Genomic DNA, 19834 nt, shown 5'->3' with positions numbered 1-19834 from the left:
TATGCATCTTTTTTGCCTATAACAGTGAAATATTATTTAAATGTTAATGTTGTTAGAGGTGTATAACAGTCATTCTCTATAACAGTCAAGAAATTTCAGACCCAACGATGATGTTATAGAGAGGTTTGACTGTAGTCTCAATTATATATGGATTCTTGGTTATGTTTTTATTCACGTTTCCAAATAAGAGTAAATTTGAATAAAATCATAAATAGCTTCTTGATTACGTAAAAATTATTTTTTCGAACCAAATATAAAAACTAAAATTATATAGAATATGAAGCGGAGGAAGTAAAGTGCAAAAAAGTTTCATAAATAGTTACTAACAATCAGAGGCGAATCTAGGATTTAAATTTTAGGGGTTCAATATCTTAAATTTTTAGTACTAAATCATTTTATTTCTAAAGTTATGAATTTATATCTACTATTTATTATAAATTTGGGGTTCAATTGAACCCCAAGTTATAGTGCTTTATCTGCCTCTGTTAATATATAAAACAATAACTAATTCCAGATGTCCACGGAGGAATAGACTCAGGAATGCAAAATTAATTAGCAATAACCACGTGTGTACCACAATCACCATATGAAGAAGTTATTATAGTACATATATCACGTCACCCGCAAAAATTGGACTAAGTGCCCAAGTATTACCACAAACGACTTGAGAGTGCTTTGATTTTTGTACTAACACTCTCTAATAAATGAAGTAATAAAGAACAAAAATTGGGGCCAATTTGAAAAAGGATGCCTACGACAAAAACTTTTGATTGCCCCTTATTACATATAGTAATATATATATGTTTTTTGCCCAATAATATAACTAAAACTTCCAGCAATCATACCAAGTCAAGAAAGCCCATAAACCAATCTTCTTTTTTCAGTCCAAGACATATCATTAGGACCAGTGGACCACATGGGCTAAAATTAAACTATTACTACTTGAAAATGAAAGCAGATTTTAGATGTAAATTAACCCCTAAACTTTTAAGAATCTTTTAGCTAGGCCTCTGTCTTCCCTACCTTGTGAAACGGAACTGTAAATACTAACCTACATGGTGTTTTATATCAAATCAAGCAATTTAACCACAAGAGTTAAAAATTCAAGGGAGAATACATATTACTTAGGGGAAACTTCAGTAATGTACAATTTAGCACACAAAATTAGATTTGGGTAGCCATATTTTTAAATTACAAACTTATGACCCAACAAATTATGGCTGCAGCTTGTATATACAGCATTATACAACAATGTACAACTTTATACAACTGTCACGACCCAACCCCGTGGGCCGTGACTAGTGCCCGAATTGGGCACCCGAACACAATCACAAATCCGAGTGGCAAACAGATAACTTATACCGACACAAATATCAAACACTGCCTCAGATTATATCAAACCCATCCAGGCATATAACAGAAGCCGACAAGGCGATGTTTCATATTTATGAGATTTTCAAAGAAAATTTCGGCAGAGTTTCCTTTGTTTTTCGGACTATCCAAAATAACCCTGTACACAGCAAATACCAACAAAGGCCACACAGGGCCAACAGAACAACATATACATGTGCGAGCCGACAAGGCTGCCATAACGAATAGAGTCATGCAAACACATCCGTACAGAAGTAGGCACCCACACCCACAAATATGTCTACAAACCTCTAAACAGACAAACCGAATCATATGGCGGGACAGGGCCCCGCCGTGCCACTGAACAAATACATATATACATAGCGAACGAATATATATACCAAAATGTGTGCTCTGAAATGAGAAGAGCACTCCAAACAGCAGAAGAGGGTGTCCTAAATGGGTAGATCACCAAACTGTGCGTCTGTACCTGCGGGCATGAAACGCAGCCCCCCGAAGAAAGGGGGTCAGTACGAAATATGTACTGAGTATGCAAAGCAGAAAATACAGAAACAAATCTGAGGCATAAACGAAATAGTAGTACAGAACATAAGTATAAATCCAACATATCAAAATTTGTTTACTTTCAAAAATATGTAAGTCATGCGTAGGGTACAGAAGAATATGGTCACCCGCCCGTCGATGGCGCCATAACACAGCATAACACCAGAATGTTTCAAATCTCCGTATCCCCGTCACATATCACAACATAACGCCATACACAGCATAACACCAAATATAGGTGGAACCCGACCCTCTTTTGCGAGTAGCTCGGTGAACCATAAACACAGCATAACTCCGGAGTATATCAAAGTGCGCACGATAACAGAGCCGGCCCGGGAACCGGCGAAAGATATAACAGAACGCACGAGCAGAGTCATGGGTAACCATATGCATAAAATCATTATCATAGACTCAAATATAAGTAAATGACCATACTTGAAATTCGAAATGATAATCATACCAAATTCTTTCAAAAGTCGTCCGAATTACATAATGGAAAGTCGCGGGACCCACGGACGGGTATTGACCCGAGCCGGGCCCGCCTATGGAAAACATACTTATCATACGCCATACAAACTTCTACGAACATATCAAAGCAATCCGAGCCTTTCTGTGAAAGATATGGCGTTCAAAAAAATTTCGAAATTCCTTAAAGTGAAATCTTTTTATGCAAAGTTCGGAAAGCGATTATTTCAAAGACATAATGGTTCATATTTCATCAAATCATACATAAGAGTGCCAAGGGATACATAAGGGTCATAACATGCTCGGATTTCGAATCTTAGAATTTTCCTCAAGGCTTATAATCTAGCCTATTGAAAACTAAGGCATGCCAAAAGAAAGAAGGGTTGCGCTTTACATACCTCGTACGCACTCCAAGATAGCCAATCTAAAGTAAATCCCAATCTACGCCTCGGGCTCCCCAAGGTCTACAAATATGCCAATGAATATCCAATATTAAACATAGGCACTTAAGCCATTCATTCCAAACTAACATTAAATTCTACAGAAAATTCGGCAGCATTTCCCCTGTAAATAGGCCAACCCGAGAATTTAACTCGCTCAAAATCAACAACAACAACCACAATAACCAACCTAGCAACTCCAATAACCAATCCGAAAGACAATATTACATTAATACTCTCTTTTTCATCATTCGACAACTTTCCAAATATTCAATTCAACGGCTTACCTTCAAGCCAACATCAACGCCTATACATTCAAATACTAACCCAATCTCATACTAACAACATTCAAGAACATTCTAAGCAATTCACATAATATTTCCAACGATCCAACAATTTCTCCAAATTGGGCCGAAAACAGCCCCAAAAACCGAGAGCAGCCCCTTTACCACATTCCTCATTTTTAAGTCATGATTTGTATCAACAATCCACACTATAACGATATAATTCTCATAAATATAAAGATTGCATTAATTTCACAAAATTCTCCAAATCAGTCCGCAACATTCACCATATTAATTTGGGACATTAAACTCTCATTTCCAAACTAGAATTCATAACGACGACAACTAAAACACTAAGCGATATTGATTCATCCTTTGCCAAACATTGGGGCTATACACGGCCACACTACACACATACACATATATTGATGATTTTTATTCTCTTCTCCACTCTACAACAATCAAACATGCTACAAAAATTTTATTCATTAACCCAATCACACACCCATTTACACGGCTAGCTCCCCAAGCACACAACCCACTTCCAACATACAATATTTCACCAATTTCATCCATATTAACATACCACAATATGCATAAAACATTTATAGCCCATAAAACAATAGAAATTCTTACCTTTGTTCTTTACTCCACAAGAAAGTTAGGGTTTGCGATTTACAAAAATGGATGGTTTGATCGCTCCAATAATGCTTCCACGCTACTTAGGGACCTCCAAATAGTGGGTTAACACCAAGGAATTATTTTTGGGAAGGCTAGAAATGGGGTTGGATTTTTCTCCTCTTGGCCGTGAACAGTGCGCGTGAACAGTGCGGCATGACTGTGCGCGTGAACAGTGCGCCACCATGAATAGTGGCGCCGTGAACAGTGGCGCCGCCGTGAACAGTGGCTCCGGGAACTTCTCTCTCTCTCTAAGCTTGAGAGCCCCTCTCTCTAACTCTAAGTTTTCTCAAGTTTGAAAGATGATAAATGAGTTCCTTAGTCATCAATTTGACTTAAATATCATGCCTACTAGTTGGACACATGTCCCACTCATGGCTTGAGCCCATCAAATTTGGCCACATGTCTTGGTGGGGCCCACACGACCACTAGTGCCTAATTAGTGAATAATTAATTTTTAATCCCCACTTAATAATCTAATCATGGTTAATTAATCCCTAATATCCATTAATATTTATACACTAAGTAAAATTAATAAGCAATTCATGTTCTAATAGAAACCGGAAATTAAAGATTTCTACTTCGTGCCCGAAAATGATCCCGTCTTTAACTTGAGTCGATTTGCTTGCGGGTAATTTGTCGTATAAATGTACGGGGTATAACATCCTTCCCCCCTTTAGAACATTCGTCCTCAAATGTTGAACTGATTCTGAATTCTCAATACTTTCTCAAGTGTTCTCTTAGTTAATTATGTCCTTCACATACCTCTTCTGTTTGTCGACTTGCTTTAATCCATTATAACGCACTCCAGGTCCTTACGTAGTCATTCCTGTAGTATTTCCTCTTTCTGTTGCTTCCCGAGGTAATAATTCCATGTCATTGCCTTCACTCTCCTCTTACTTCGCTGTCCGTTGTCAGTTGTATTGCGAGCTCTTCCGTTGAAATCTTACTTTCTTCCTTGTGCGCTTAGTCTTAACTTGACTCCTTCTTCTTTCAATTAACTCCTCCTCTTCCTGTGTTCGCTTTCACTTTCGTTACCACTTGACCTTTATCCTAAATTTTCCCTATAGAACTTTGTAAGTCTTTCTTATTTTATATTTGCTTTCCCGTTTCACACTAATCACATCATATCTTCTAGTTACTTCCTTGCTAGGCTTCACTCACTTCTATAACAATCCTTATGGTATTCATATTACATCCTGCGGACTAGGCGTACCTAACCCTTCACCTTTTCTGATTGATCTTTCCCTATCGGTATCAACTTTCAAGGCACATTATGAACTTATATTTAATTTTTTTTATTCCCGGGAAAATTTGGGCAGAGGTTCCTCTGTATTTCTTACTATTCCAAAACCTGCACGCAGGAAATACCAACAATGCCTCACAGGGCCAACATATATATGCATATATCATATCGTGTCATAGCCACACAGGGCTCCCAATATTAACAACAGTATGAAAATGATGGACTTACCTCGTATGTCTAATCCAAACTGCACCTGTTACACTTTCCTGTTTACCTTCCCTTTCAATCTTTAACCTTACATTTCAATCGTACTTCAAATACCTTACCCGACATACATTCTTCGTACCGTTGCTTACCTGCGTACTTTGTAACTTCCAATAATATTAGTCACTTTTTTCTGTCGATGCCGTTCTACCGCTGAAACCAAGGGTTAGTGTAAGGAATTTCATTTCCTATGACTGGGCTTTATCGCACGATCTAAGATATGAAAGAAAGGTAACATCCTAAATGTCCTGTAGCCTCCTGTTTATAGATGTGGTGCACAACACACCGATAAACAAGACTCTACTAGACATGGCCTGTAGACATTCCGAGGACAAACCGCTCTGATACCACTTCTGTCACGACCCAACCCCGTGGGCCGTGACTAGTGCCCGAATTGGGCACCCGAATACAATCACAAATCCGAGTGGCAAACAGATAACTTATACGGACACAAATATCAAACACTGCCTCAGATTATATCAAACCCATCCAAGCATATAACAGAAGCCGACAAGGCGGTGTTTCATATTTATGAGATTTTCAAAGAAAATTTCGGCAGAGTTTCCTTTGTTTTTCGGACTATCCAAAATAACCCTGTACACAGCAAATACCAACAAAGGCCACACAGGGCCAACAGAACAACATATACATGTGCGAGCCGACAAGGCTGCCATAACGAATAGAGTCATGCAAACACATCCGTACAGAAGTAGGCACACACACCCACAAATACGTCTACAGACCTCTAAACAGACAAACCGAATCATATGGCGGGACAGGGCCCCGCCGTGCCACTGAACAAATACATATATACATAGCGAACGAATATATATACCAAAATGTGTGCTCTGAAATGAGAAGAGCACTCCAAACAGCAGAAGAGGGTGTCCTAAATGGGTAGATCACCAAACTGTGCGTCTGTACCTGCGGGCATGAAACGCAGCCCCCCGAAGAAAGGGGGTCAGTACGAAATATGTACTGAGTATGCAAAGCAGAAAATACAGAAACAAATCTGAGGCATAAACGAAATAGTAGTACAGAACATAAGTATAAATCCAACATATCAAAATTTGTTTACTTTCAAAAATATGTAAGTCATGCGTAGGGTACAGAAGAATATGGTCGCCCGCCCGTCGATGGCGCCATAACACAGCATAACACCAGAATGTTTCAAATCTCCGTATCCCCGTCACATATCACAACATAACGCCATACACAGCATAACACCAAATATAGGTGGAACCCGACCCTCTTTTGCGAGTAGCTCGGTGAACCATAAACACAGCATAACTCCGGAGTATATCAAAGTGCGCACGATAACAGAACCGGCCCGGGAACCGGCGAAAGATATAACAGAACGCACGAGCAGAGTCATGAGTAACCATATGCATAAAATCATTATCATAGACTCAAATATAAGTAAATGACCATACTTGAAATTCGAAATGATAATCATACCAAATTCTTTCAAAAGTCGTCCGAATTACATAATGGAAAGTTGCGGGACCCGCGGACGGGTATTGACCCGAGCCGGGCCCGCCTATGGAAAACATACTTATCATACGCCATACAAACTTCTACGAACATATCAAAGCAATCCGAGCCTTTCTGTGAAAGATATGGCGTTCAAAAAAATTTCGAAATTCCTTAAAGTGAAATCTTTTTATGCAAAGTTCGGAAAACGATTATTTCAAAGACATAATGGTTCATATTTCATCAAATCATACATAAGAGTGCCAAGGGATACATAAGGGTCATAACATGCTCGGATTTCGAATCTTAGAATTTTCCTCAAGGCTTATAATCTAGCCTATTGAAAACTAAGGCATGCCAAAAGAAAGAAGGGTTGCGCTTTACATACCTCGTACGCACTCCAAGATAGTCAATCTAAAGTAAATCCCAATCTACGCCTCGGGCTCCCCAAGGTCTACAAATATGCCAATGAATATCCAATATTAAACATAGGCACTTAAGCCATTCATTCCAAACTAACATTAAATTCTACAGAAAATTCGGCAGCATTTCCCCTGTAAATATGCCAACCCGAGAATTTAACTCGCTCAAAATCAACAACAACAACCACAATAACCAACCTAGCAACTCCAATAACCAATCCGAAAGACAATATTACATTAATACTCTCTTTTTCATCATTCGACAACTTTCCAAATATTCAATTCAACGGCTTACCTTCAAGCCAACATCAACGCCTATACATTCAAATACTAACCCAATCCCATACTAACAACATTCAAGAACATTCTAAGCAATTCACATAATATTTCCAACGATCCAACAATTTCTCCAAATTGGGCCGAAAACAGCCCCAAAAACCGAGAGCAGCCCCTTTACCACATTCCTCATTTTTAAGTCATGATTTGTATCAACAATCCACACTATAACGATATAATTCTCATAAATATAAAGATTGCATTAATTTCACAAAATTCTCCAAATCAGTCCGCAACATTCACCATATTAATTTGGGACATTAAACTCTCATTTCCAAACTAGAATTCATAACGACGACAACTAAAACACTAAGCGATATTGATTCATCCTTTGCCAAACATTAGGGCTATACACGGCCACACTACACACATACACATATATTGATGATTTTTATTCTCTTCTCCACTCTACAACAATCAAATATGCTACAAAAATTTTATTCATTAACCCAATCACACACCCATTTACACGGCTAGCTCCCCAAGCACACAACCCACTTCCAACATACAATATTTCACCAATTTCATCCATATTAACATACCACAATATGCATAAAACATTTATAGCCCATAAAACAATAGAAATTCTTACCTTTGTTCTTTACTCCACAAGAAAGTTAGGGTTTGCGATTTACAAAAATGGATGGTTTGATCGCTCCAATAATGCTTCCACGCTACTTAGGGACCTCCAAATAGTGGGTTAACACCAAGGAATTATTTTTGGGAAGGCTAGAAATGGGGTTAGATTTTTCTCCTCTTGGCCGTGAACAGTGGTGCGTGAACAGTGCGGCATGAACTGTGCGCGTGAACAGTGCGCCACCATGAATAGTGGCGCCGCTGTGAATAGTGGCTCCGGGAACTTCTCTCTCTCTCTAAGCTTGAGAGCCCCTCTCTCTAACTCTAAGTTTTCTCAAGTTTGAAAGATGATAAATGAGTTCCTTAGTCATCAATTTGACTTAAATATCATGCCTACTAGTTGGACACATGTCCCACTCATGGCTTGAGCCCATCAAATTTGGCCACATGTCTTGGTGGGGCCCACACGACCACTAGTGCCTAATTAGTGAATAATTAATTTTTAATCCCCACTTAATAATCTAATCATGGTTAATTAATCCCTAATATCCATTAATATTTATACACTAAGTAAAATTTATAAGCAATTCATGTTCTAATAGAAACCGGAAATTAAAGATTTCTACTTCGTGCCCGAAAATGATCCCGTCTTTAACTTGAGTCGATTTGCTTGCGGGTAATTTGTCGTATAAATGTACGGGGTATAACAACAGCAATATACAATTATATACACCTACTGTAGACAGTGTTATGCAGTGTTATACAGTGTTTATACAGTATTAAAAGTGTAACATAGTGTATGTGTTTTATATACACTTTACCCTTAAAAAAACACCAACATTAGAAAGAGATTTGGAAGGAAAAAATAGCATCTTGGAGTTTGATATGGGGGGGGGGGGGGGGGGGGGGAAGGGGGGGTGGCTATCTCGGGTAATAATGTAAGAAAAAAAAACTATGGCCATTTCGGTTAAATACTTTACCCAAAATGCCATAGAGTGTTATTTTCCCTATTACTTAACCATAGTCTATAAATGCATAAATGTAAGACACATATCGTCAGGGGCGGACCCACATGGTCTCAAGTGGATTCATATGAACCCACTTGTCAAAAAATTACAGTGTATATATATGTATATTTATTCAGTTTTTGAAACAATAGACGTGTATATTTATGTTTTGACACCACTTTAAACAAGTGCGATGGTCAGCCCAGTGGCTAGTGGGTTCAAAAGTTTCTGAGTGGGCGCAAGTTCGAAACTCATCTACAACAAATGAGTCATCTTTTTTTTTTCTTTTAGTCATTTAAAATTAAAATTTCACCACACAAGTAATATTATAAGTATAACCTGTGAGCAGCATTCGCCCCTTACTCCCTTTTCCAATTTTTTTTCAATTTCTAATATAATAGAACTTAAAATAACAAAAGGACCCAAATCCCAATCTAAAAAAGTATTGAAAAGTGAAATCCCCAATCCCAAACCCCTCGGTCGTCTCTCTCAAGTCTCAACTGAAGCAAATTTCATCATCAAGTTCGGCTCTTTCATCAACACAACACCAAACATCGATCAAGTTCGCCTCTTTGTCCTTTACTCTGTACTTTCAAATAAATAAAATTATTGTGCCTGTTTTTTATTTTTTCACTTGAGAAAAACCCTACCACTTGAAATTGAAGAAAATTTCAATTGATTTTGGGATTTTGGATGCTGAATATAAGCATGTAATGGAAGGAATAGGTAGAATGAAAACAAAGTTTTCATAATAAAATAGTTCTCAAGCATGATGCCATTTTTTCTACAGTTACACTAAAACTCTATAATAGAATAGAAGAGTTAATGATAATGAATCTTTTTCCTATGTCTTTGCTTTTCCTTGCTGCCTCTCTATTCTGTTATATTGAACCCGCTTGGTGAAAATTCTGGGTCCGCCACTGCATATCGTGCATTCATTGAATTGATGTAAACACCCGATATTGATAAGTTTTTATTGGAATTCCTTCCTCCCAACCACTAAAGGCGCAGTTGGCAACATTAGGCTAGTCAAAGAAAAGTGTAAGATTTATTGTCAATTCCCAACAAAAATCATTCTATTCTATTAAAATAAAGCAAAAAGTCAAAATATCCGTCAATTGGCCTAAATTAAGTACTAACTAACAAAATAAAAATGAATTCAAAAGATACATTGTTAAACAACTGAACATGAACGAGGCTAGAAATTCTAAACTTACAAAATATATACAGAGAAAACTCAAATCGAAAATCAATGTAAATTCATTTCAAGAAATCATGACGCAACAACTCGGCTAAAAAGACTAATTTATTTTGTGCAGATTAATGAACTAAAACAAATTAATTATTTTATAAGGTTAGTGATAAATCAACTCCTTCTTAGTTTCTTTCTTTTATAAATGTAAAAATCGAACTAATTTTTTTCCTATTGGCTCATGGCCGCCTTCGACTAGCCTCAATCAAGCCTCAAGGACCGACGGGCTAACTTGGGTCAGACCTATTAACATTTGTTTTAAATGGACTCGACAAATCCCAATCCAACCCTATTCAAATAGTAGGGTGAATGGATTTATCCTCATAGGTCAAACCTATTTTAACGGCTCTACTCAAGACTCTTCATAGATATGGAGAATGACATTGGTAGGTTGATAGACATTTAATTTAGCCAAATACATAAATAGCTTTCTAAACTTGTCAATATTTTTCACTTTGGCACTCCAATTTAGCCTTGTTCCTATCAAACATTCTAAATTCATCCAAAATGTGCTATTAAGCCACTTGTGACTGAATAAAAAAACAACACAAATGCGTGCCACTCACGTTCAACATTTTGACAAAACGTCCAATGAAAAAAAAGCCACCTAGCTTTGACAGAAAAATTGTGTTTAAAATAATGAAGGAAAAAAAAATTAAAAGGAAGGAAATTGTGTTGGCCACCTATCATCTTTTTCATTAGCGTCCCCTTCTTCTCAGCTCTTCAAGACCCTCTCCTCCCTCACCTTGGTACTCCCAGAAAGATGGCAACATAAAATTTTTGGTTGTATTGGAGATATATTTGGACTAATCGTTGTAATTTGTAAGGAAAATACTACTATAGTTGATTTTTCAGTTGGCATATACAATGCCATTTTTGGACAACAAAGGTAACTTCAAATACCATCAATAAAGATGCTATATAAGAGTCAATTACTAAGTCCATTTTTACGATAATCAGTTTGGAAATGATAAGATTTCCATTAATCATTCCTAATTTTTTCATCTTTGTGAAAATTATTTTTACATAATATATCAAACAAGGCCTTAATATCCTAAAATTTTATGTTATCCTTTAAAACGAATTTTTCAAAGATGAGTTTTCTCATAGATCTGATAGAAGACACTCTATCAGAAATACGTTGATCTGATCAGAATGATGGCGGCAAAGTCGAAATCGAAATCAGGGGCGGGTCAATAACATCATAGGCCTAAAGCAAAATCTTAACAAGAGGCCTTATAATAAGCAACATTGACAAAAACAGGCAAGTAATATAAGGAATGAGAAAAAAAAAAAGACTTTTTTTTATTGCATCACAACTTAGATATAGGTAAGTGACTAACTAATGAATAGATAAAAAGAATTTTGCAAAAAAGTAAAATAAGATAGGCATAAAATTAGTTAGGTCAGATTTCCTCTGTCCCAATTACGTGGCACCACTCGACTAGGCAAAAAGTTTTAAAAAGTAAGAAATACTTTTGAATATATGGTCTAAAACAAAGTTTAGACATTTGTGTGGCCATTAATATTTTCATTAAGAGTCAAAAGAAGAATTTTAAATTAAATTGTTTCTAGTTATAGAAAGATGACCCTTTTTTTTTTACAGATCAAAAAGGAAAGTATGTTACATAAATTGGGATCCAAAGAATACTAATTAGTGAGAGGAAGAAATTAAGTTATTAAACATTAATATGAAAACAAAGAAATAAATTCTATAATGAGAAATAATTTTATAAATTGTTATAAGTACTATATATAGGGAAATAATAATTTTGGGGCCTAAAGCAGGTGCTTCACTTGCTTTAGGGTCTAGTCCACACTGATCGGAATTGACAGAGAAGTCAACGGTGGTAATGGCTAGATCTGAAAAAGAAAGATGTGAGGGCAGCCAAACGGTAGTGGTGGCAGTGGCGGAAGGATGGTGGCAATCATAAGGAGAGAAAATGTGAAACTTTCAAGGGGAGAACAAAAAGGAAAATTATTGAATCAAATTTTTTTTCAATGTATACGTGCTCAAGGAAAGTGAGAAACTCTCTCTTTGCCATGTTAGCATATTGCGTTTAAAAGACACATTTTAAATGAGGTTAGAGCGTCTGATAGGAACAAGGCTAAGTTGAAGAGCCAAAGTGAAAAATATTGACAAATTTAGGAGGCTGTTGGGTTTTTAGCCTTTGGCCGTTAATTTATATACTTCCAAATTTTTAATGGTTGTAGGACTTCTAATTACGGCACAATGCTTGGCTCCCTTTGGGACCGCTACACCTCATCTTTTCTTAGTACCTGTTGAGAAATTTGATTTTTTTGTCAAAGCATTCGTACATGATTCCTTTTCGATCTTTACAATGATTAAATTGGCCTACCACTAATCAAAGTCTGAAAGCACCGTCTTCCACGGCTTTCATGTTTGTATAGTCTTTTTTCTGGTAGTAACTATATTAGACATGTAAGAATAAAATTCCGGAAATATCTGTTAGAAAAATAAAAGGGTATCTCAAAAACAAATGTGCCTCTCAAATTAATTAGAGATTTCTTTTTCACTTCATAAGGAGGAGTCTTTTATTGGAAAATCTAGAAAAAAAAAAGGGGGGAAACGACGTCGCTGCCCCCTGAAAACAAAATAATCATCCGCCCATACCCTTCTTACTTTCATGCCCCTAAAACTATTTACTCGAAATGCCCCCATCATTATGATACCAACATGGTATATAAATATACTGAGATGGTATCATATTCATTTATTCAAAAGATATACTTTTCTGGAAAAAAAAACCTCTATGATACCATCATCTTATATGTATATACAAGCTTTTTGTTCACAGAAGTAGTCAAATTTCTACTTGTTTTTTCAGAAAAGCACGTTAGACTATAGATTCTTATTTTATTGCTCTTCTAGCAAGACTAGTTTCAAGTGTGGGAAAGTCATTTTAATAATTATTTAGCTGCCTTATGAAATGTCTATTTTTAAGTTCATACAGTGAGGTGCATAAAATTGATTCATAAAAGAGTATAGAAACATCAATTTTTTGTTGCTTATACAGTCGAATCCAATACAAGTATCACATATCGGGAGAAAAATTTTAAAAAAATTGTTGCAGGATCATAATTACACAGATTCTTTTGAAAAAAATTTGAGCAATCACTGATAAGTGATAGCTCCATTTATTTTTTAGAAAGATAGTGACACTGAAAGAGCTATATATCCACTCATCTTCATACCAACGATAAGCTCAAAGTTGAAGAGTTGAATAATATTAGGGCTTGATTGCGTACTAACGGCTAAATTTTTTGTTTTTTGTAGACCATGTCAACACCACTCTGTTTGTTTCGTTTGGATTTTTCTAGAAGGAAAAGAGGTCTAAATTTGCCCAGTGATATTCACAATTGTTTAATTTTATTCGTTGTTACTGTTGTAAAATAAAACTGTGTACTAAAATTAAAAAGCAACAAAGGGCACAGAGAGAGAAAGAGAAAGCAAGGAGTAGTTCTTTTCTATACCTATTTCTGGTTGATCTCTTTCATTAAAGGAAGAGGCTATTTATAAGCCTCAATTACTTGGGAATGAGCATGCTACAGTACAATTACTTGGGAATGATATCATGCTACCGTACAAATACATGTGGCCCCAATGACATCCACATATAGCCATTTACAACACTCCCCCTTGGATGTCCATGCAAATTAAAAATTCTAGTGAAAGAAAAGTACTATACATAGTTATTTGTAATACGCCTTGCTTGCCGACAAAACTTTGGTTAAGGAAAAAAGAGTGCAGCGCGTATTTACTCCCCCTGTTGGAAACATCACTTAATGTCTCGAAGACTACGCATTCCAATCTTGTATATTAGCTTCTCAAATGTTGAGGTTGGTAATGCCTTAGTGAACATATCTGCTAAGTTATTACTTGAGCGAACTTGTTGAACATCTATTTCACCATTCTTTTGAAGATCATGAGTAAAAAAGAATTTTGGAGAAATATGTCTTGTTCTGTCTCCTTTAATGTAACCTCCTCTTAGTTGAGCTATGTATGCAACATTATCTTCATATAATGTGGTTGGAATATTCCTCTCCAAAGGAAGGCCACATGTTCCCTGAATATGTTGAGTTATTGATCTCAACCAAACACATTCTCGACTTGCTTCATGAATGGCTATTATCTCTGCATGATTTGAAGAAGTAGCAACCATAGTTTGTTTCGTTGAATGCCATGATATAGTTGTACCTCCACATGTAAATAAATAACCTGTCTGGGATCGACCTTTATGTGGATCGGACAAATATCCTGCATCTGCATAACCAATTAGTTGTGAATTGAATTCATTTGAATAAAGCGGCCCCATATCAATGGTCCCTCGGAGGTATTTGAATATATGCTTAATATCGTTCCAGTGTCTTCTTGTTGGGGAAGAACAAAATCTTGCTAATAAGCTTACAAAGAAAGCTATATCTGGTCAAGAATTATTGGCAAGATACATTAATGCCCCAGTTGCACTCAAATATGGTATTTCAGCACCAAGAAGTTCTTCATCATTTTAAAATAAGGTCGAAATGGATCTTTATTAATATCAAGTGATCTCACAACCATTGGGGTACTCAATGGATGTGCTTTATCCATGTAAAATCTCTTTAAAATATTTTCAATATATGTTGATTGATGGACAAATGTTCTATTTGTAAAATGCTCAATTTGTAGACCAAGACAGAAATTTGTTTTTCCAAGGTCTTTCATTTCAAATTCCTTTTTCAAACATTCTACTGCCTTTGGAAGCTCTTCAAGAGTTCCAATAATATTCAAGTCATCAACATATATAGCTATTATGACAAATTCTGATCCAGACCTTTTCATAAAGACACAAGGACAAATTGGGTCATTTTTATACCCTTCTTTCAATAGGTATTCGCTAAGGCGATTATATCACATGCGCCCTGATTGTTTTAATCCGTATAAAGATTTCTGAAGCTTTATTGAATAATTTTCCCGGGAATCTTTATATGCTTCAGGCATTTTGAATCCTTCAGGGATTTTCATAAAAATATCATTATCCAGTGAGCCATATAAATAGGCTGTGACAACATCCATCAAATGCATATCAAGTTTTTCATGAACTGCCAGATTTACAAGATATCTGAAGGTGATTGCAATCACCACAGAAGAATATGTCTCCGTATAATCAATGCAGGTCTTTTGTGAAAATCCTTGTTCCACAAGTCGTGCTTTATATCCTATGACTTCATTTTTCTCATTTCGTTTTCACACAAAAACCCATTTGTACCCCACTGGTTTTACACCTTCAGGTGTTCGAACTATTGGTCTGAAAACTTCGTGTTTTTCAAGCGAAGCTAATTCAACTTGAATTGCATCTTTCCATTTTGGCCAATCATTTCTCTGTCTACATTTCTCGACAGATTTTGGTTCAAGATCGTCACGTTGTTGCATAATTTCAACAACATTATAAGCAAAAACATTATCGACAATTATATCATTTCGGTTCCATATTTTTCCTGAGGAGACATAACTTATTGAGATCTCTTCATTTTCATTACTTTCAGGTACCTGAACCTCTTCCGAGGTTTTATCAGTTTTTATGTCTCGTTGCTCTTCTTGAGCAACCGCCTCCATATTATTATCATTTTAATTATTTGCTCCTTTTCTTTTTCGAGGATTTTTATCTTTGGAACTGATCGGTCTACCACGTTTTAAATGTGGTTTAGACTCATTTGCCTTATTTGATTTACCTATCGGGACATCAACTCGAATTGGAGCATTAGCAGCTGGAATATGAGATTTAGTAATCCTTGATAGGTCAGTGAATGCATCTGGCAGTTGATTTGCAATAGTTTGCAAATAGATTATCTTTTGAAATTCAAGTTCACAACGAGGATCTAAATGAGATAATGATATCGCATTCCAATCTATCTTCTTTTTCAGCTGCTTATTTTCTCCCCCTAATGCTGGGTATATTGATTCATCAAAATGGCAATCAGCAAATCTTGCCGTAAATAAATCTCCAGTTATAGGTTCCAAATATTTTATAATAGAAGGAGATTCATACCCAACATATATCCCCAACCTTCTTTGGGGACCCATCTTTGTGCATTGTGGTGGAGCTATTGGAACATATACCGCACATTCAAATATTCTGAGATGGGAAATATTCGGCTCCTGACCAAAAGTCAATTGCAATGGGGAGACTTTATGATAACTTGTGGGCCTAATCCACACAAGGGTTACTGCATGCAAAATAGCATGACCCCATACCGAAGTGGGAAGTTTTGTTCTCATAAGAATTGGTCTAGCAATTAATTGGAGGCGTTTGATTAATGATTCCGCTAGACCATTTTGAGCATGAACATGAGCAACCGGATACTCAACTGTTATCTCAGTTGATATACAATAATCATTAAAATCTTGGGATGTAAACTCACCAGCATTATCGAGGCGAATTGTCTGAATTGCATAATCTGGAAATTGTGCTCTTAATCTAATTATTTGAGTAAGTAATCTCGCAAATGCCAAATTGCGAGTTGATAATAAACACATATGTGACCATCTTGTAGATGCATCTATTAAACGATATAATATTTAAATGGTCCACATGGTGGGTGAATGGCCCACATATATCACCTTCTATACGTTCTAGAAATACGGGGGATTCAACCCCAACTTTAATTGTTGATGGTCTAGTAATTAATTTGCCTTGAGAACATGCAGCACAAAAGAATTCCTTGAATTGAAGAATCTTTTGGTTCTTCAAAGAGTGTCCGTATGAATTCTCAATTATTTTGCGCATCATATTAGAACCGGGATGGCCCAACCGATCATGCCAAATAATAAAATCATTTGAATTAGTGAACTTCTGGTTTACTATGGCATGTGTTTCAACCATGCTAATACTTGTGTAGTATAAGCCGGAATAAAGAGCGGGTAATTTTTCGAGCACATATTTCTTACCCGACATCATTATAGTAATGTAAAGATATTCAATCTTTTCAGCATTTGTAGTCTCAATATGATAGCCATTTTGGCGAATGTCTTTGAAACTCAGTATGTTTCTTTGAGACTTACTACAATATAATGCTTCGTTAATTGCCAAATTTGTTCCTCCGGATAATAATAAATTAGCTTTTCCGGAGCCTTCAATTAATCTTGTACTTTCAGATATTGTATTAACATTGGCTTCTTTCATCACCAAATAAGAGAAGTATTTCTTATCTCTTAAAATAGTGTGTGTTGTAGCACTATCTATAAGACATATATCATCGTAATTGATCTTGGGTCCAGCTGATGATTGGAGAATTTTCATATTCTTCATAAAAATAAAAGGTACATTATAAGAAATGTGAGAACAAACAACTTTAGGAAACTGCATTAGTAATGTAGAAACTAGTAAGACATGATATTTTAGAAAATACACTTAAGAAAAACAAACTAGTGATAAACATAAAAGTAAACAACAAATTTTCTCATAGTACTATTCCCCAGTGAGATGATCAGTTCTTCAGTCAATATCATCATAGAAGTCTCCAGCTTCTAAATGAGTAATATTTGAGAGGATTTTAAAATCATCATCTTTATAAGCAAGATTTGCCTTAATATCATCATGTTTGTTTGAGGGAGCTGCTTCATCATCATTATTACGAAAGGTCAAGTGTGCTTCCACGTTATTTTCTCTCCCTTTGAGAGAGGCCTGATAAAGCTTGACAAAATGATCGGGCGTACGACAAATACATGCCCAATGACCTTTCATACCACATCGGTGGCACATATTAACTTTACCCCGTGAAGGATTATTTTGAGAACCCTTATTGGTCTCTTGTTTATTCTCACCATGCTGACGATAATTATGACGTCCCTTTTCACGTCCACGACCACGTCCACATCCACGTCCACGATCATGGCCACGACCACCGTAATTAATTTGCCTTCTTTCAGGCTTATCATAACCTATTGCTGCATTCACTTCAGGGAATGGATCAGACCCAGTGGGACGGGATTCATGATTTTTCATTAATAGAGTATTATTCTGTTCAGCCACAAGTAGGCATGAAATTAAATCAACATACTTTTTGAACCCCTTTTCACAGTATTGTTGTTGTAGCAACACATTTGAAGCATGCAAAGTGGTAAAACTTTTCTCCAGGAAGTGTTCATCAGTGATAGTCTCTCCCCACCATTTTCATACAAAACTTACTTGATGGATAGCAGAATTATAATCAGTTACAGTTTTAAAATCTTGGAGCCGGAGATGCAACCAATCATATCGAGCTTTCAGTAACCGTCAGCTTTAGGTGTTCATATCGATCCTTCAAATTATTCCACAATTGAAGTGGATCTTTCACAGTTGAATATTCAGTTTTTAATAATTCATGGAGATGATGACGAAGGAAAATCATAGCCTTGGCTTTATCTTGACTTGATGATTTATTTCCCTATTTAATAGTATCCCCGAGACCTTTAGCCTCAAGGTGAATTACAGCATCAAGGACCCATGATAAATAATTTTTTCCGGTAATGTCAAGTGCCACAAATTCAAGCTTTGATAAGTTCGACATAGTAGCTATCATAGAAGATAAACGAGTTAGTTAAATACTTTTGGAGATATTAATTAGACTACATATATAGATTAATAAAACCATACCAATAGAGGAGTATATCTATAATTTTAGAGTGAATAGTAACCAGAGGCGGATCCAGGGTTTCTTCGTTAGTAACTGTCCCCAAGCATCAAAAAGTGGGAACTATTCCTTGATAATTGTTCGTTAGGGACATCAAGATTTTAACAGTGTTTCATACAAAAATAATAGCAAGCTTAATCTTTAGAAAAGACCATGTCAACTTAGTTAATGAATAAAAAGAAAACTGACCAATAGAACAGATAAAAGAAGACAGAATGAAAATTCAAAGCAATCACAAATTAAAAGATATGACTATGTTTATACAGTGTTACGAATAAGGAACACCATCTACCCCTTAAAGTAAAATCTTGATTTGTGAAAAATAAATGGATATAACACATACCTTAATACAACTGAATTTTGGCAAAATTTGATTAGAGCTTCGTGCTGATAACGTGTTGTAAAATAAAACTGTGTACTAAAATTAAAAAGCAACAAAGGGCACAGAGAGAGAAAGAGAAAGCAAGGAGTAGTTATTTTCTATTCCGATTTCTGGATGATATCTTTCATTAAAGGAAGAGGCTATTTATAGGCCTCAATTACTTGGGAATGATAGCAGTTACTTGGGAATGATAGCATGCTACAGTACAAATACATGTGCCCCAAGGATATCCACATATAGCCATTTACAATAGTTGCATGTTTATTTATCTATGTATATCGTTAGGGTTTTGCCCTGATTTTCTTACCATATTTGAATTTTATCTTTTCTTGATGGAAGGGGCAAAACGTTTACTGTAATTGATTTTACTTTTTCCAAAAGGAAAATACAAATCTTCAATATTTGAGTAGCCCTTTTCTTGG

This window comes from Lycium barbarum, chromosome 4 (assembly GCF_019175385.1).
Source record: "Lycium barbarum isolate Lr01 chromosome 4, ASM1917538v2, whole genome shotgun sequence".
Lineage (NCBI taxonomy): Eukaryota > Viridiplantae > Streptophyta > Magnoliopsida > Solanales > Solanaceae > Lycium > Lycium barbarum.
This window is presented reverse-complemented; position numbering follows the sequence as displayed.